This window comes from Esox lucius, chromosome 22, assembly GCF_011004845.1.
Source record: "Esox lucius isolate fEsoLuc1 chromosome 22, fEsoLuc1.pri, whole genome shotgun sequence".
Classification (NCBI taxonomy): domain Eukaryota; kingdom Metazoa; phylum Chordata; class Actinopteri; order Esociformes; family Esocidae; genus Esox; species Esox lucius.
The window spans coordinates 5,676,636-5,696,084 of NC_047590.1; positions in this window are offsets into that span (position 1 = coordinate 5,676,636).

The following is a 19,449-nucleotide window of genomic DNA, read 5'->3' on the forward strand; positions in this document are numbered from 1 at the left end:
CAGTGACTTGAAATATGCCCCTGCGATGCTGCCAAACGAAGACATCACTGTTCATTGGTCTCAGCCCAAGATGGATGACAGAGGGGCCCTCTCTATGTGAGCTGCTGTATGATGCATCAGCACAGGCCCAGGATATATGGTCCTGGGCAGGATTATTAGCGAGAGGCCTTAGCTGCTTGCAGTTCAGTCCAGTCCTCACCACCTAAATGGTGCACAGTGGCAGGTAAAAAATGACTGCATCACAGAGCGAGCCACAGTCCCTGTTAACTTCAGGGGTGTTGCTGGCTTTTTTTGGTTTTGTTTTTTACTTTACTTTGTAGAATGTTCCTTGTGTTATGGTTGTGCCTTATGGTCAGGGAAAACCCGAATTCCGTCGTTTTCTTGTTTTCACTCTCTCTCCTTTGGCTGAATGAACCTTTAGTTACCAACACGCATCATAATTCATAACAGTTGGGAGCAGAGCCTCCATAATTACGTTTTTAAATTGACCAAATAGGACTTATCGGAAACGCAGAAGACGGCGTTAACCGTTAAGGCGAGCTGACTGCGGTGACACGTTGAAAACTTGCCGTACGGTTTCCTTGGACAAATCAGGTTTTGCCCCCAGGATGTGTTGCTATGATCTTTGGTAAGTGTGTTACTGATTTGCATTAAATCCGCCAACCTCCCTCCTCCTTGTCAGGACAAATATCCAGTAGATCAGCTACTAGGAGGAGGGGGTAGTTCGGGTGGGGGGGAGGGGTGGGAGGGAAGCAGAGTGGCGAAGGGCTAATTAGGTTAGCACCTTCTATTGGGCCAGCAGGCTGTCCACTCACCATGCGTCCCCTCTGATAGAGGGTGATGGGGGCGGGTTTGGGGCGAAGGGAGGGGATTGGACGAGGGCAGGCTAAGCAGAGTAAGCACTTTCACAGTCCATTTTTCATCGCCCCTGTCTAAATTAAGCCAGGCTTCTCCGCCCGTGCGGAGTGCGGAGCATCTGTTCCCACTTTCCCGACACATCGGGCCCGGTCTCTCCGGCTCGGAGTCTCAGTGTGCCGAACACTCGTCTCAGCATCCTGCCTTTTCACCGCGTCAGATTTATCTGTCGGGAGCCCGGTCCATCACGTTGCGTCGCTGAGGAGAGTCATGTTTTCACCGTTCTATTCACTCTGTTGTCCGCCCCCCCCCACACCCCCTTTTTTTCCCCTGATCAGAACTGAGCCTCCTGAGAGGAGTCAGAACCAGATATTTAGACTCATCCACTAATACCGTCAGTTTTGGTCCTCTCTTCTCCATTTGTGGTTGCTCACAAATATGAATGTCATGTTTTGTATATTAATGTGTGTAACGATTTAGGAAAAACTAAAAATGCATTTTCCTTCGTTCTCACATACATTAACTTTGCCTTTATTCATGCTATAGGAATATATTTTTGCACTCCCTTTTAACACGACCCCAAACCAGTCCTTCATCCACCCTCAATCCCCCTCCCCCCCGCCACCTCACCCTCCCACTCACCCATATTTTCCCTTTCAGCCGGCAAATGAACAAATGCATAGTAAACAAACCCTAAAAGAATATTCCAACAAAATGGAAAAATATGCAGCCCAAACATTACACATATTTACATAGACTGATAAAAAAGTTGACACACTACGCTTGGATGTTTTATCCTTAGTTTTCATTTACAATAAAATTGAAGCCTACAAAATAAAAAGTAAATAAAAAAACATTTCTTTACCCTTTTATAAATGGAGATCCCCAAATATCGCCTTATATCTACCCAGGTCGCATCACAGTACTTGATGGCACCCCCCCCACCCCAACCCCCCACTAATCCACCAAAACCCTGGCACCCAGCAACATGTTGGTTGACAGTTGTCTGGCTACAAATCTAAAGTAGCTCCATCTTCTATGCTGGAGCCAAGCTGTCCTGGGCGAACATTATTCCACCACTACGGTACCAATAGTGTATACTGGCTAATGTTCAGTAATTTCTTTTTTAAATTATTGAGCTGTTCATAGAACATATGTCACAATGTCACAGGTAACAAACATGACTAGTGACTGTCAGTTTTTGATGCTTGCTTGATGTGACTACGTTGACTGAAGTTGGCAGGTGACAAGAATGTTACAACGCTTGATAGATCGTGAAAACCAGTCCACCGTGGTGTTGGGTGAAACAGCACCCTTTAATCGTGACTGTTTAAACAGTGTTGGTATTTGGGTGATGTACACTAGGTATGGTTTAAATATTAAAACTCTGGATGCTGACTGACTGAAGGTCTTACTATAAGGCCAAATTCAGAAAACAGTGGCACTGAAATACAGGTGAAGGAGGTGAAAGATATTTTAAACTAACATAAAGCGTTCCACTAAACTGTTATTACAGGTAAGCAGCTTCAAGTGCATTATCCAGAGATGGATTGACTCAACTAACAAAAGAACAGTATGACCAGGAAAGTCCTAATACCAGTTTCCACTTCTCCCAGGAGAGCGGGCTTACAGTAACTATAAAATGAATGCAGAGGATACCAGCACTGTGTATACATGTTAACATTCCGAGGGAAACCGGTCAGTCCGGAAGGACTTTCCAGACAGAATAACATTGTTGTGAATGGCACACCAGTATCCACATTAACACTGGGCTGAGGAGAAAGTGAGTCAAATAATCAATGGAAAGCTGCAGGTGGACAAGACGAAGACTTTGGTGGAGTGGGTCCGTAGGACTGGAAAAAGCTACAACTAGTCCAGATGACCAATAGTGATCAAAGTTGCTTTGGTATGAGGACAGGAAGAGGACAAATCGTGTCCCATCCATGAAAGCTGCCAGAGAGCATAGGGACATTTCTTACACGTGCTATGACAAGCCCATTGTCCACCCTCCCTTCCTGGGACCTAGGAGGTGTGACAAAAATCGAAGTGACAGAAACAAGCTTTAAGGTCAGTAACCCCACCACCCATCACACACACACACACACACCACACACAAACAAACATAGTTGCTGAGTAAGGCTTGGTCAATGAAATGGAATAAACTCGCCAAAGAAACGTCCGTGGATTGATCATTTATTGAGTTCACAGTATACATTTCATGAAATTTGCTGTCTGGTGCAATCAAACAGCATTCCTGAATATCCAAGACCCATTTGAAAATGCAGAAAGGCCAAATGGGCTATTTTGACTCAAACTTAATTGTTGTATCTCTGACATTTCCACCACCGCTCATGACTTCTCCTAACAGGCATTACTATTGAAATGTTTATTTGCCATCATCATTTGATTGAAATGGCACCCATTTCTGCCAATGACTTTCTTGTGTAAACAATTAGAAGAAAAGTAATTGTGTGGGGTTGTAGTTCATGTGCAGAGTTATATTCCAGGCAAACAAAGCTATGACTTAAAGGGATAGTTTGACCTAAAATCATGTACTTGTCATTGTGCCTGAAGGCCCACAGTGATATATTTTCCATTACACTTTGCTTCCTTTTCATCTCAGCCTGGAAATATAAAGCTCTTCAAAATTCATGAATTTTAACTTTCATACCTGATTAGCAATAATAAACCTAGATCCAATGAATACCAATGCATCTGTGAAAATTCAACCTGTATTGATTACACATTTACAAATGCTACAGAACAAGGCGGTGCCTTAAAACACTAATTACTCAACATCTAACAGCACAACTAGTAAGGAAGATCCTTAATAACAAACACAAATCACAATAGCATACTCTCGTTATAGTTGTATTTTGTTGCATCTAAAAAATCATTATGTGACTGTTACTCTGTGCTCTGAAAAAAAATGTTTATTTATATTTTTTGTGGATGAGTAGCTGATTGACAGGAGCTAATGGGGATCAGCATAATCAAATAATAAACACAGAGTATGAGAGTTATCCCAGAAACTATTTTGTTCTTCCTCATTAGTAATAATTTCCCGTAAATCTGCTTACAATTTAGTACAAAGAGTATTACTGCTTTATGAAAATGAATCAAGAAGCTATGAGTACCGCTTTGCAGTCCCTCTGATCTTACCATTCATATTCCTCCAAATCAGTTCAATATTTGAAGGCATTTGGCATACTCAGGCAATGTTTTTTGGAAGAGGAAGGCAATATTGCATCTAAAGAAACATTCAAATGTCTGAGGATGGAATATTATATTTAGACGGCAGCTCAGTGAATGTGAGAATATACCCTTCATTAAAAAATATGATGAAATTATTTGATAACTCTGCCATAACTCTACTTGGTAAATACTCCATCATTTAATATTTTAGGTAGCAATGATTTCTTCCAGATAACCAGGTGCCCAATTCATGAATGGATGGGTTGTGTCCCATATCTTTAAGGGGTTATAGGCTGGTACGCAATAACTTCCTTTTTAATTCCAAAATAAACGTCCAATGATTGCAGTGTCCGTAGTCTGAGAGCTGAGGCACAATATATGTATTTATCAGCATGCTCCAGATAAACACATATATTGTGCCTCTGCTCTAAATAAATGTCCATAAAATATAAAATAGGAAGAAGCCACAAACACATAAAGATGCCATGTTTGTATCCTTATATGGCGCCGTAGGTAAATATGAACAATAAAAGCTGTGAAAAAATATAATTGTTGCTTGTCAGCATGATCTTACACTCAAAAAATCTTATGAATGTACATAGTTGAGTAAATGGTCTTTAATAAATAGTAATCTTATTCAAAATAATGCCACAATCACTGGCACAAATCTTGATTGAACATTTTAGAGTTCACCAGAGATTTGGGGAAATCTTAAGTGGTCATCACTGACATCTGGTTTCACTGGGCAATAAATGAGGTGACACACAAACTAATCTCCATTAGTTGAACAACAGTGCCTTTTTTGTTCATATTTGCCTTGGGCACTGTACCCACCCACTGAGAAAGTAAAAAATGTGTCTGTTAAACCTGTCAAAACATAACTTGTCTGATCTTATTGTATTTCCTTTATGGCGTGGGAATCATGCAGAAATGGGTTTGGGGTATTGGTTGGGTACCATGTTTGAATTCTTCCTAGGTCCCTTTTTAACATAATTTCCATGCACTGAACCAGAGCGACCCAAGTTGACTGAATCTACTCACAATGTACATGACAAATAAGCACAGTAAATTGAAACAATTCATCCGGCTTGATCAACAAGGTGCATCACAAAGAATCCCCTGTTGATCAGTCTCAAATCAGAAAGCAAAGAACAAGAAAAATAGTCATATATATATACAGCTCCAGCTCCTTTCCAAAAAAGTCGAAAAGGAAGGTTTTGAATGAGGAACCGAAGGGTTAAGATGAAGAGACCACTGCAAATTGAATGCTTCTGTTCCTCACTCAAAACTTTGAGAGAGAGAGAGAGAGATATCTATAACGGCATCTTGGCTACCTGAAACAGGGCATCTCGGCTACCTATAAGGCATCTTGGCTACATCGGTAGGGCATCTCGGCTACTTGTTAGGGCATCTTGGCTACTTCAATATTTATATGGCCTCTTTGCACTCTGGACTTATATATTTCGTCCCCCCAAACCAAGTACTCCGCAGGTGTGGACCAGGACCTCATATCCTCCTAAAGTTTAAAAAAGGAGGAGACTGGGAAAATTCAGAAAATGCATTCCTCATATCATTAACGATTTATAGTGGAGAAGGAGAACTTAGTGGGGAAGGAGAACTCACCCAATCCCCCAGCACAATAGAATAGCAGCGTAAGACCTTGGAACTGAGACAGGGGGGTCCGGCAACACTGTGGCCCTACCCGGGGGAGGCCCCGGACAGGGCCCAACATTCAGGAAATCAATCCACCCACAATTGCCAGGCATCAACCAAAGGGACACCCACCAACCGCAACCCCCCTGAATGAGGGCTGAGTATTGCCAGCAGCGTACAGCCCAATTGCACAGGTGCGCAACAGAGAGACAACAACATTCCTTATAAGATTACATATCTCTCCTGCCTATTTGTAATGATGCCCTGTAAACTACAAACCATTAAAACTAGAAATATGTAATACAAGTAAAGAAAAACTAATTGACTTTATTAACCTAACCCTAATTCACAAAATTAAATTGATGTTAATAGATGTTTTAGAACATTCTGTGAGGTGGTATTTGAAGTGGAGAGGACAAAAACATACCTTCATTGCTGTTAGATAACCATGTCTCATTCCAATAGGGCCATTATCATAAATAACCATGACTAGAAAAAACAAGCAATGCTGCAAAAAACAACAGTTGGCAACATTTTGAAGTAAAGGCCAAAGTAGCTTACCTTTAACCTGTTCAATACCCAAGATAATGTCACAAATCTACAAATGTGTTATATGGGAGTATTAAATCCAGCAATATAACACTAAAATCTATAGGTTATAACCAGATCCGACAATATTACAGTGGAATTCTTTAGTTATTGTTACTGAAAATGTACCTTGAAATCTTGGGAGTTGAGACTTCTGCTTTGAATATATCAACTGGAAAATAGTCTTGAAGGAGTTGCTGAAGTAGCTTGCCTGTATCTTTTTCCAAACCCAAGATTAGGACAGAAATCTATAGAATTCTTAGATAAAAGACGCCATTTTATGACAAAGTAGTATAGAACTGTACAATTGAAGAAAATGCAATAACTATATTTCAGCACTCATGTATGCGTGTGTGCTCTTGAGTGTGATTAGATTCTGTTCTTACCTTAGAACAAATCCCAAATAAGAAAAATATGGTGAATATCAGGTTTTAGGAAGGACATTCTTCTTAAGAACAGTTGGTGAATGAGGCCCATTGTCTCTTGTGTGTTTTCCCTTCCACCCCATTCCCCTCTCTACAGATATCCAACAATAATCAAGATCACAAACCAAGCTCAGCATGGCCATTGACTCCCCCAATAAGACTAGTGTTAAATATCAGAAGCCACTCAGACACAAGACCGGAGATTCTCTCACAACTCTCCTTCTGTCCTGTTAGCCTCAGTAATTAGCAGCTCTTTGCACTGTCGGCGCACAGACAACTTATCAATCGTTTTGAAAATTGTCTCACGTTCCCTAATTTGTAGTGGGCAAAAGAAGAAACACTTATATTTCACTGGTTTGCTGTCGCAGCTTGGTTGGACAGAAAGAAAAAAAAAGTAATGAGATGGTGCTAGTAGCTTGCTCTTGCCTTGCTTTCACCCGCTCGGAATCTGGCTATTCCTCCGAGGATTTTTCTAATCAAGTAAACGAGAACATAATGGTTTGTCAATCTGTGCTCTTCGGACACAGGTCCATGTTGACTTCAGACCAGGGTAAATCCACTAGAGGGGATGAGGAGGCGCAGGGTCAATGTTTCAAGTGTAGCAGGCGAAGCGAGTGAACATGTATGTAGTGGCCTGGCTGAGTTGCGCTTTAGGTGACAATGTGTTAGTCGAGATAGCATTGCTGCGCTAAACATTCCTTAGCTATCAGAAAGGCAAACGACACACATTGTGTTCCAATACATCTTAATAGAAATAGTATGTTCATCAGTAGACTCAGTGCTTTATTCCCTCATCCTTGTATCCTCCTCACCTTGCCTCTCTTTTGAAGTGTATTGAAGCCCGGGGAAAGGAGCCTTCACTGCCCTCAGCCAGTGTCTTTCGAGAGGGCAGTAATGAATGGAGGGAACAAAGTGATCATCTCAGTTGCGCCTCACGTCCTCAGTTTCTCACCTCTTTATTAAAACCCATTGGATAAGAAGGTTAGAGGGGAGGGACCTCTGACCTTCCCATCCAATGGGCTTTAAGATGATGACAGGACGAGATGAATCAAGTGATTGCAATATATATATATATATATATATATATATATATATATATATATATATATATATATATATATATATATAGGGCAGACAACGCAAGCATTTGACTACAATTACAACTTTTTGTACAGTGCTTGATTGACGGCCTGAGCAAGCTACAGTACCGTTACAGACCCTAACCCTACTCCATGAGAGGGTTCCTTTGGATGGTGACATGATGAGTACTCTACCTTTCCCTTTGATTTGGCAGAATTTCTGCCACGCTACTCCAAGTGTCGGTGGGGGACCATGGTTTCATGCCGCCCTCGAAAAGCTCATAGATTAAAACGTGTATTTTAGGTCTGTGACAATTTCGACTTAAGAGTGCATTGCATTTTTGGGCCAAAAAAAGGTGGGGTCCAACTGAGGTGGGGTCCAACTTTACAAGTCCTCTTAAAATTCAACAGGACACCATCAAAGACGGAGAGAGCATTCCTCCTTTCCAAAAGAGACACTGTGGAGACATAATTTTTTTAACCTGATTTTTCATTAGATTTTTCAGAACCCATTAAATCCAAATATCGGTAAAAAATTATTGTGTGTACAGTATGCTTTCCTAGAAATAAGGGATGGCACAACTAACTCCATAATCCCCTAGTACTACTACGCAAACCAAACTATTATTTTGTTTTGTGACAACATGAAACCATAATAGATTTAATTAGGAGTTTTCCCACAAATTAAGACAAAAAATCCATAATGTCAAAGTGAAAAATTTGCCCACATGCATCTATTAATTATTCTAATTTATACTCTTAAACTGTTCGCTTGTCACAGCCAGAAGAAGACTGGCCACCCCTCAGAGCCTGGTTCCTCTCTATGTTTCTTCCTATGTTTCGACCCTATTAAGCAATTTTTCCTAGCCATTTTGCATCAACCCTGTTGTTGCTTGCTCTAATGGGTTGCTTGCTCCAGGCTGGTTGTTTGTAAAAGCTCTTTGTGACAACTGCTGATGTAAAAAGGGCTTTATGATTTACTTGATCTGTTTCACTGTCATTTATGTAAGCTCTCTATGTTAACTATTTTCTTAGACACGGTAACATGATGCCCCCACTACCCCTCATCTCCCACCTACCCTCCCTCCATGTGCCTATTAAGCAAGTGTGGTACAAAAGAGACCAAGAGCAACGTTTAATCCCCCCCACCACCACCACTACCCCCCCACACATACACAAACACACACACACACAGTGTGAAACGACACCGTTCACAGGAAGCTTAGCGGCTCCTTTTTAGCATTTATCTCTACAACGTGGAGCAGGCGGCAGGCAGGCCGGGAAAGATACAGAGGAGCTCAATTATGGAGCTTTCTCTCTCTCAGCCAATCGACTGGTTCGCACTTACCGACCAAGCCCAGTCAGCCCACACATCCCCAAGAGCCCCGCGCAGCTGGGAGTGACGTGGCGAAGCAGAGCCCGCATGCGGCATATCCGCCGTCGTCGGTGGAACGTTCTCCTCAGCGTGTTTGCAATCACGTTTTGAAGATAAAAAAAATCACCCCCGTTTCCAATTTTTCCACCGTATTTTGATTGTGAGGTAACTCTCTTAAATAGCCACTGGCCAAGTCAGAGGACCTGTGGCACCAGGTAACCAATACAGAGCTGGGAGTTAATTTGCCTATTTGCTGACTGGTTTATAACAGGCGATACACAATGCGCTCAGTCTCCACTTCAATAGGGACTTACAGTGGAGAAATCCGGCGTGACGACTCCCAATGCAGGGATCTTCAAATCCTGCCTGTGTTCTCTTCATAAGCTGTGGTTTCATCTGTGAAATGGAAATGCAAATTGTGTTTGGCAAGTGTGAACTGGCATAGCAGAACATTAAATTCAGCTCAATCTTACAGAACTGGGTGGGAAAAGAGTAATGGGGGAAAGAGTGTGGAGAGAGGAAGCCCCTATCTTACATAGACGGTGGCCGCACGCCAGAATACCTTCACTTGCATTGTAAGGGAAAGGGAACATGGACCGACGTACGGGGGGGGTGGGGCTTGGTTGGGGGATACATAGCTTTGGGCATAGAAATCATCACCCTTCACTTTTTCCGCATCTTGTTACGTTACAGACTTGTTCTAAAATTAGTGACTTACTTAATTTCTGTCAATAGTCTACAACCCTTTTCCAAAAAAGTTGGGACACGGCATGAAATACAAAAAATACTCGAATGCATTGATGTGCAAATCATTTAATCCCTATATTTAATTGAAAAACAACATATCAGGAACCAGAGACATTTTATTGTTTTTGTAAAAATGTATGCCCATTTTGAATTTGATGTCAGCAACAATTTTCAAAATAGTTTGGACAGGGGCATGTTTATTACTGTGTTGCATCACCTCTTCTTTTAACAACACTCTGTAAGTTTTAGAAGACCAATTGCTGTAGTCCTGAAAGTAGAATGTTTTCCCATTCTTGCTTGACATTGGATTTCAGCTGCTCAACAGTTCGGGGTCTCCTTTGTCATATTTTTCGTTTCATAATGCACCAAATGTTTTCAATGGGTGACAGGTCTGGACTGCAGGCAGGCCAGTTTAGCTCCAGGACTTTTTTCCTATGGTGAAATGTGGTTGTAAAACGTGCAGAATGTGGTTAGGAATTGTCTTGCTGAAATAAGCAAGGCTTCCCTGAAAAACCTGTTGTCTGGATAGCAGCATATGTTGCTCCAAAACCTGTATTTATTGTTCAGCATTAATGGTGCATTCACAGATCACCCATCCCATGTGCACTAATGCACCCCCATACCATCACAGATGTGCAAGTCACCCATGCCATGTGCACTAATGCACCCCTATACCATCACAGATGTGCAAGTCACCCATGCCATGTGCACTAATTCACCTCCACACTATCACAGATGTGCAAGTCACCCATGCTATGTGCACTAATGCACCCCCATACCATCATGGGTGTTGGCTTTTTACACTGATGTATAGTCCCACTCCTTCTTAGCCCGGAGTGCGCAGCGTGGTTCCCAAAAAAAATTTCACATTTTGATTCGTCAGACCACAGGACAGTTTTCCACTTTGCCTCAGTCCATCTTAAATGAGCTTGGGCCCAGAGAACGTGATAGCATTTCTGGATCTTTTATATATATATATATATATACAGCTCTGGAAAAAATTAAGAAACGAATGCACCTTTTTCCTTCCTTTCCAAGAAAGTTGAAAAGGAAAGTTTTGATTGAGGAACAGAAGCGTTCAATTTGCAGTTGTCTCTTAATTTGAACCCTTATGTTCCTCACTCAAAACCTTCCATGTATGTGCAATGAACACAGGCATCCATTTTAATGGGGTCAAAGTAGAGCTGCCCTTTTCATAACTAAGGAAAATGTAATAAACATAGACAGCTAAACTTATCCCAATGTCATCTAGACTATCCACTGCGATATTTCAGAGACTCGCTGGTAGCTTGTTGATAGGGGTGCAGTTATGTGTGCATTTTGACCTGCTTGCACAAGACTAAATCTAGCTAACAAGGCAATGAAACTGCTTATGCTTATGCATCATGTTTGGTCTTACAACCCACAATGCATGTTATTTTTTCTTTGTCTTTTGCAGAGAACACCAGAAAGGTTAGCTAGGTTGTTGCAATAATTTCCAGCAACACATTGAATTTACGAATGTCTGTTCAGACATAACTTGGCTTGCAAATGTTTGCTTATTTTCTCGAACAAATCTATGGATGAAACGTAAAAAGTATCTCCGCTAATAGAAATAAAAGAAACAAGAACATCGATTTAGGATTAGAATTTATTTCAGCAAGCTGGTCAAAATTAGCAAAATAATTCTCTGTCACATCACTGGTAGCGTATATAAGATTAATAAAATGAAATTTCAATATCTGGCCAAATTACAATCTAGGAGCAGTACATAGCTTTCATTGACTAGCTCGCTAGCTAACAAGATGAGGTATCCGATGTTACATCACCTGTCCAATAGAAAGGTGGCCAACTTTGCATTGCTCTTCAATTTCTCAATCTTAATCTGCTGCCATCTGATGAATGCCAAACCAAGATTTACCCTCTTCTTACTCTGTGCTTTATCAGACGCTCTCTTGCTTTCGTATATTTTAGTTTCTTACACATTTTCTCCTACACTAGTAAAGGCTGCATCCACATTGCTTCATCAGAAAAAGTGGACGGGTTTGTAACACTCGGTGTCCCAGCACTCAACGCCTTTCATTGGCCCACACCTCACACACCTTCACGAATGTACACGCCTTTGAACGTCCGGGCCTCGGACGCTTTGCTTGCAACTAAGGCAGTGGGGATGATAGCAGTCCTCACACTCTGCCAGATACTCTTTTTTAACGTTAGCTGATGATATACAGTTGTGCTCAAAAGTGTGCATACCCATGGAGAATTGGTAATGTATGCACCATTTGTAAAGAAAACAAGAGTGAGCAGGCCAAACGCATGTCTTTTTTTTCTTATGGGATTCACATTCAACTGTAGGTCATAACAGAATGGCTCAATCATAAAACAAAACATGATAACAAAGTAAAATATGACCTCACCCTGTTCAAAAGTCTGCATACCCTTAGTTCTTAATACTGTGTATTGCCCCTTTTAGCATCAATGACAGTGTGTTGTCTTTTGTTATATTTGTCTATGAGGCCCTGAATTCTTGCCGGTGGTATAGCGGCCCATTCGTCTTGGCAAAATGCCTCCAGGTCATGCAAAGTCTTTGGTCGTCTTGCATGAACTGCATGTTTGAGATCTCCCTAGAGTGGTTCAATGATATTAAGGTCTGGAGACTGTGCTGGCCACTCCAGAACCTTCACCGTTTTCTGCTGTAACCACTGGAGGGTCAACTTGGCCTTGTGCTTAGGGTCATTGTCATGCTGGAAGGTCCTAGAGGGTCCCATGCGCAGCTTTAGTGCAGAATAATGCAAATTGTCTGCCAGTATTTTCTGATAACCAGTTGCATTCATCTTGCCATACATTTTCCCAAAATTCCCCGTGCCTTTAGAGCTCACACACCCCCAAAACATCAGTGAGCCAGCACCATGCTTCACAGTAGGGATGGTATTCTGTTCATTATAGGCCTTGTTGACCCTTCTCCAAACATAGTGCTTATGGTTGTGACCATAAAGCTCTTTTTTGGTCTCATCACTCTAAATTACAGTGTGCCAGAAGCTGTGAGGCGTGTCAAGGTGTTGTTGGGCATATTGTAATCTGGCTTTTTTGTGGCATTGGTGCAGTAAAGCCTTCTTTCTGGCAACTCAACCATGCAGCTCATCCTTGTTCAAGTATCATCGTATTGTGCTCCATGAAACAACCACACTGCCTTTTTCCAGAGCAGCCTGAATTTCTCCTGAGGTTACCTTTGGGTTTTTCTTTGTATCCCAAATAATTCTTCTGGCATTTTTGGCTGAAATCTTTCTCGGGCTACCCGATCTTGACTTGGTATCAAGAGATCCCCATATTTTCCACTTCTTAATAAGTGATTGAAAAGTACTGACTGACATTTGCAAGGCTCTGTATATCTTTTTTTGTCCTTGTCCATCTTTATAAAGTTCCATTACCTTGTTACGCAGGTCTTTTGACAGTTCTTTTCTGCTCCCTTGACTCAGTATCTAGCCTACTCAGTGCATCCACGAGAGAGCTAACAAACTCATTGACTATTTATACACACACACTAATTGCAATTTAAAAAGCCACAGGTGTGGGAAATTCACCTTTAATTGCCATTTTCACCTGTGTATGTCACCTTCTGTGTCATTAACCAGGCCAAACATTCAAGGGCATGTAAACTTTTGATCAGGATCATTTGGGTGATTTTGGGTGATCATTATGTTTTAAAAATGAGCCAAACAATTATGTGATAATAATGGCTTCATATGATCACTATCCTTATATTATATTGGTAGTTTTGTTGAATATTGTAGATATGGCAAGTGTGGCAGCAATATACATCATTTCTTTTTTAACTAGCATCAGTTTTGAAAGAGTATGATGGGGAGTATGAACAATATGGTAGAAGCATTGATTATTATGGATACATATGAGTGTAATATGCTTATGAATGGTACATGCAAAGGAATACTCTAATCCCCCCTAAAGGTACCTGAAAGGACATCAGAGCATCTGAAATGTTCGTGTGTGACCAGTCTTTATTTGCACCGATGATTTGCATCCTTCCTGAGTCACAATGGAGAATTTGTGCTGCGTTCACTAAACGGGGGCTATTAAAATGTATGTAATGCCCACCCCACTCCCTGCACCAACATCCAAGTGATTATTTAATGGCAGAAAAAGGAAATTAAAGTGGACTAGGAATGTTTGGATCAACAAATGGTGGGAACCTAGAATAGCTCGCTTTAAAACCTAAAATACAATAACAACATTTCTGTTGGTGCCGGGGGAATTTAAACATTTTCAACATAGTTTCAGGATTTACTACTTATAGGTAACTAAGTCACAATTACAAGCACAACTGCAGAGTTAATTTTAGGTTGACTGCCAATTAGCAGCACATATCCATATCAATAGATATGAAAATTCGGAAAAGGTTGAGGGTGTCAATATAAAGCAATTCTAGTATTTTAATTATTTGCTTATACAAATATACTGAAGTGTTTCTCAAGTCCAGTTATTTGGTACTGATTGTTGATGTGGACTGTTATTCCAGCATGTCAATGACATATGCAATCACATCACAAATTAGATGAATGAGGACATGTCCTTGAGCGCAAATTTCTTTCCAATCAAGGACTGGATTATGTGAAATACTGCGGTTTGGCTGAAAATACTCAATGTAAAGCGTTTAATACGTTATTTGTGAAGTGTTCTTTCTTTCTTAACTTTGTGTGAGTTGTAATTAAGTGCCAGTCACAGCTATGTTTTCTAACAACCAAACAATATATCCTTCCCAATCTGCTAAGAAACATGGTCAGGTATACTAAAACACTAAACATCAGTAAAATTAACATTCACTATTCAGGTATTCAGGAGAAAGACTCATCCAGAGTAACTTCTAGTCAGTGCATGTTTGTGTTGAGATTTGTAGGTGAAACAAACACACAACTGAGGTACATTTAAAATGTTGTAGAGCACAATTATTTGCCTACGAGATCCGGAGCCTGCAGGTTTTCTGTTCTCATCATCTCATCATTTATGTCACCCACCTGATGTGCTGCATCCCAAGTAAGTCTCTGATTAGAGGGGCGCAATTAAAAAAAGGTGTCGCACTGGAGCACAGAGGTCCAGATATGACTGTGAGGGTTGTAGAGTATGAGGGAAGAAGCCACTGCACTGATGCAGAGAACCACAGGGTGTTGTCTTGGGTCATGCCAAGGTTCTTTACAGTCTGGAAGGTGGAGCCATCAACCAAGATGGAGAGATCATGGAGTCGACAGGCCTTCCCTTGGGGAAAGATAGTTCCGTCTTCTTGAGGTTTTGCTTGAGGTGGTGGGCTGACATCCAAGCTAAGATGTCAAACGTGCACAAAGAAATTCAAGTTGCCAACTGGGTGTCAGAAGAGGTGAAGGAGAAAAGTAGTTGAGTGTCATCAGCACAGCAATCACAGCAAAGACGGTGTGAGGACATGCCATAGCCAAGGGTGTATAGAGAGAAGGGTGTCCAGATTAAGCCCTGAGGGACCCCAGTAGTTGAAGGCCATGAGGCAGACACAGGTGGGCTCAACATCACCTGGTGATAGCAGCTTGGTGGATGAAATCCCAGTGTGTGCACAGCCTGAGATAGCAAACCCCGAGAGAATGGAGAGGAGGATCTCACGGGTCACAGGCGCCAAATGTGTCTGATACATGAATAATGAAAACTTCCCAAAAAGCAAATCAACCCAAAGACCATACATGAAGATCAGCACAGAACAATATAATGGCATTATAATTAATGTGTAGACATGACAGCTGTCAAAAGTATTATTATCCTTGTTGAACACGTCATTTGTCTTCCCAGCAGGCTTTGGTATGTGTTCCTTCTCACGGGATACGGGAAGCTGGGCACAGTTTTCTCACAGAACTACAGTCTGGTGAAATATTGGCTAGGGCCTTGGTCCTCATTTGTCTCTCATGTAGCCCACTGTAATTATAAAGTATTCGTGGTGTTCAGACACTGACCGAATGACACACGTCAACACTGATAGCACTCTAGTCAAGCGAGCTGTAGAAAAATAATCTACAGGCCATTAACAAGTTCCTCCTAAACCGGTAAATCTCATCAAATTAAAAACCCGGGAATTGAATTGTAAAGGATATTATATAAAGTATATTGTACTGTAATGACTCTCCTATTCATTGTGCTCACGACCCAAACGATCTCGGCTCCGAGTTAAAACGCTGAAGTTAAAACGTCGTTTCTGTAATTCTTCCTTTCTCCGTGTGCAGAGGGAAGGGGCTTTCATCTCAGTGCGTTTTATTGTGTTGATCGGGCTTGTCTCATTGCGAATGACAGTCGAGTGAATGAACTGTCCATGGTGACATTTCTCCCCCCTTGCCAACGTGTTGTTCCACGAGCCTCGTCACGACATTCTCTGACACTCACTCAGCTGCTTCCGGAACGCATCCTCCTCAGTGATCCTCTTCGCCCTGGTCTTGTCGCTGTAAATTTCCCACGTTTCCTAGATTAATATGACTGCTTGGATTCTGTCCGTTTATATAAGGGGCATATCTTTTTTTTGACATTATAATGGTATAGATAGTAAATACAAATTGTCTAAACTGTATTTAATCATTCATTACATTGCAGACCCTAATTGCAGTGTTTTTCATTCGCCTGCCCTTGCACTTTAACTTATCCATTTTCCAGCTTCTACCCCATCAAAGGCACTGCTTAATTGTTTTAGGTCTGTTGTTATATGTGTGAAATTAGTTTAGGAATTTAGGTTCAGTTTCAAGGCAACTGATATGTGATTACAAACTTTCATGACCTTCAACAGCAGAACACACCCTGTAGCTTAGTGATGGAGGAAAATGCCTATTGTTACTTTTTTTTATATCCTTTTAAAAACTGATTATAACACCTTTTTGCAGAAAGATTATAACAATGACAGCGGGTTATACAGACTTATTCAAAGCTTCAACAACTAATCAATAAAATTGAAATTCATTATGGATTACCTACTGTAGATCTGTGGCTACAGGTGGAAAGTCGGGTACAGCCAAAGTTTTAAGTATGGGAGTTCAATACATTAACGCCTTTCAGGAAGACCGCTTTGCAGCAAATTCTGAATGATGATGTCATTTAGCCTAGAATGTATCAATAGAATTGCAAATATTTTGAATTGATATTTTATCTAAATCCTTTTCCCGCATTACACGTCAACAAAGCTGTGCAAATGTTACGGAAATCCGCTTGTCCGTCAGCCAACTCAAAACTGCTGCTGAAGTTAACGTAACTAGGGTAGTTGAGTTCAGTCGTGTACCCGGGGATACACCTATGCAATAGATGTTCTGTAGACAAAAGCAAATGCATTTTTTGATCAACCATATTTGTTGATCAAACGTCTTTGTCATATCACCAACTGCTATATATATGTATGTATATAGGTAGATATAAGTTGTGTGTGTGTGTAGAGCATAGTGTGTGTTTGCATTCAGCCAATGCTCAAAGTGCTAAATGAGGGGAAAATGTGGGTACCCATCTAGTCATTTGCTAGTGATTTGGCAGTCTTGCCTGCCATGCTGTGCTATAAAGAATAGTCTGTGGCTGGGGTCATTCATTTTCTTCAGGGCCTCTCTTTGACAATGCTTGTTGTGGAGGGATTGGATGGCATCTCAGTACTGATGTTCAGGCTATGGTTAAGGTTACAAACAGAAATGTCCAATACCAAACAAAATACTGTTGACATGACAAAAATAACCCCTCCCCGCCAAAAGAAATGACATCTTGTATCTCGATAAAATTTGAACCTGTAACCATTGGATTTAAGGTCAGTTCGTTTTCCACCCGTCAACCAAACCCAAACACAATACACTAGCATTTATATAAGTCTGAAAATGCTCACAATTGCCCCTGAAAAAAATTGTCAACTGTGTAGAAATGAAGATATAAAAAAAATAATAAAATAAAAAACCAAGCACAGTTGGTGATTACAGAAGAGCTGAGCAGTAAAGGAGGGGTCTCAGCTTGCTCCCCCTGTGTTAAGGGAGAGCGCTGTGTTGTTGCCTGGCGTCACCACCAGGGGGAAGCCTGTCCAGGACTCAGACGCCAAGGGAGGTGTTCAGTTCCAGATCGCACACATGTCACAAGCACACGTCTCATTGGTCATTGAGCCCCCAGCAGGCACTTATCTAATTCCTGGACTCCCCACAACACATTAGGTGCGGGGGTTTCCTTCTTGTGCCATCAGACTGCCGCAGCCCACCCGGTGTTCAGCCTTTCCGGTGTGGCCCTGCTCCTCAGCACGTGTCACCTGCTACCAGTTCAAGTTTCCATCCGCTGCAAGACGATGCCACTTGCCCACCGGGCAGCAAGGGGAACAACCCGTTCCTACCTGCAGGCAAACCCGACGAACGTACCCAAGCTCCCGACTCAACATTCTGCCCCCTTTGGTTCAGGCTTCGCTTTTAAGCCAGGACTGCAAAGATCATGTACATTTTCAGAAGGGTAAAAAATATATATGGACATTTTTCAAAAGTATGTAGAATAACTCTAGAGCCCGCCATGTGTTTCCCCCAACACGGTCCTCTCTCTTCCTTCCAGCACACTGACTGGACTAACTGCAAAATTGCTCTGTGTATAGAAGTGCCAGCGAAATGATGAAGGTGATATAAATGTAGCATCTGTTTGTGGTGGGAAATGGAACTCCTCTGACAGATGACACGGTCCGCAGATTACTATGAGGTATTCAGCCTATGGAGAGCAAAAATACATGTTCCTTACCATCAGAAGTCCCCTTAGCAACCATGACATCCGTTGTGCGATCTCTTCCTTTTCTGAGTATCCCTGTCAGGAGTTAGCAGAATCTCTGGAGCTGTCGACTTGCCAAAGTTGTCCTCAGAGCCTCATCGAGTTACATGATCTCTGTGTCGATTTTCCAGCAGTTCTTCGTGGTCAAAAGACGTAGTATTTAAAAAAAAAAATAGGATTACAGGAACGGTCTGGATTTTCTGCTATCCATTGAAGCAACATCTGTAATCAGCCACTACGCTAAGGCCTGTAGAAGTTCAACATTGTTTTGTCCACCGTCTTTATTATTTTTCCTTCATTTGGTTGCCTTAATAAGACTAAAAAGTGTTTGCGATTTAAAGATGTACATTTTATGGAGTTACATAATAGGGAGGGGCATATGATTGACTGACACTGGTCCTGATCCCTCTGTGCCATGCTCTACTTGAAAATCTAAATTCTGAAATTGTAGAGGCTCGTTACGTAAGCCTCAGTGCCCAAATTTGATGTGCGCCTCCACATATTCATAAGCTTTACTCAATACAATCACTGCGATTTTGACATTCAAGGTTTGTTTATGTTATTTGTATAACTCGATACAGCCCATTACTTGCACAAAGTTTTCATTATACAACGTGTGAATTGCATCAACGTATTATTTGCATTTCTCGACACAGCCCATTTACTTGCACCAACTTTTCATTATATTGTTGGAATTCTATTATCAATATTTTTGGATAATAATAATAATAAAACAAAAACTGAATGGATGCACTGACCTCTTCTCGGACCTTATCTT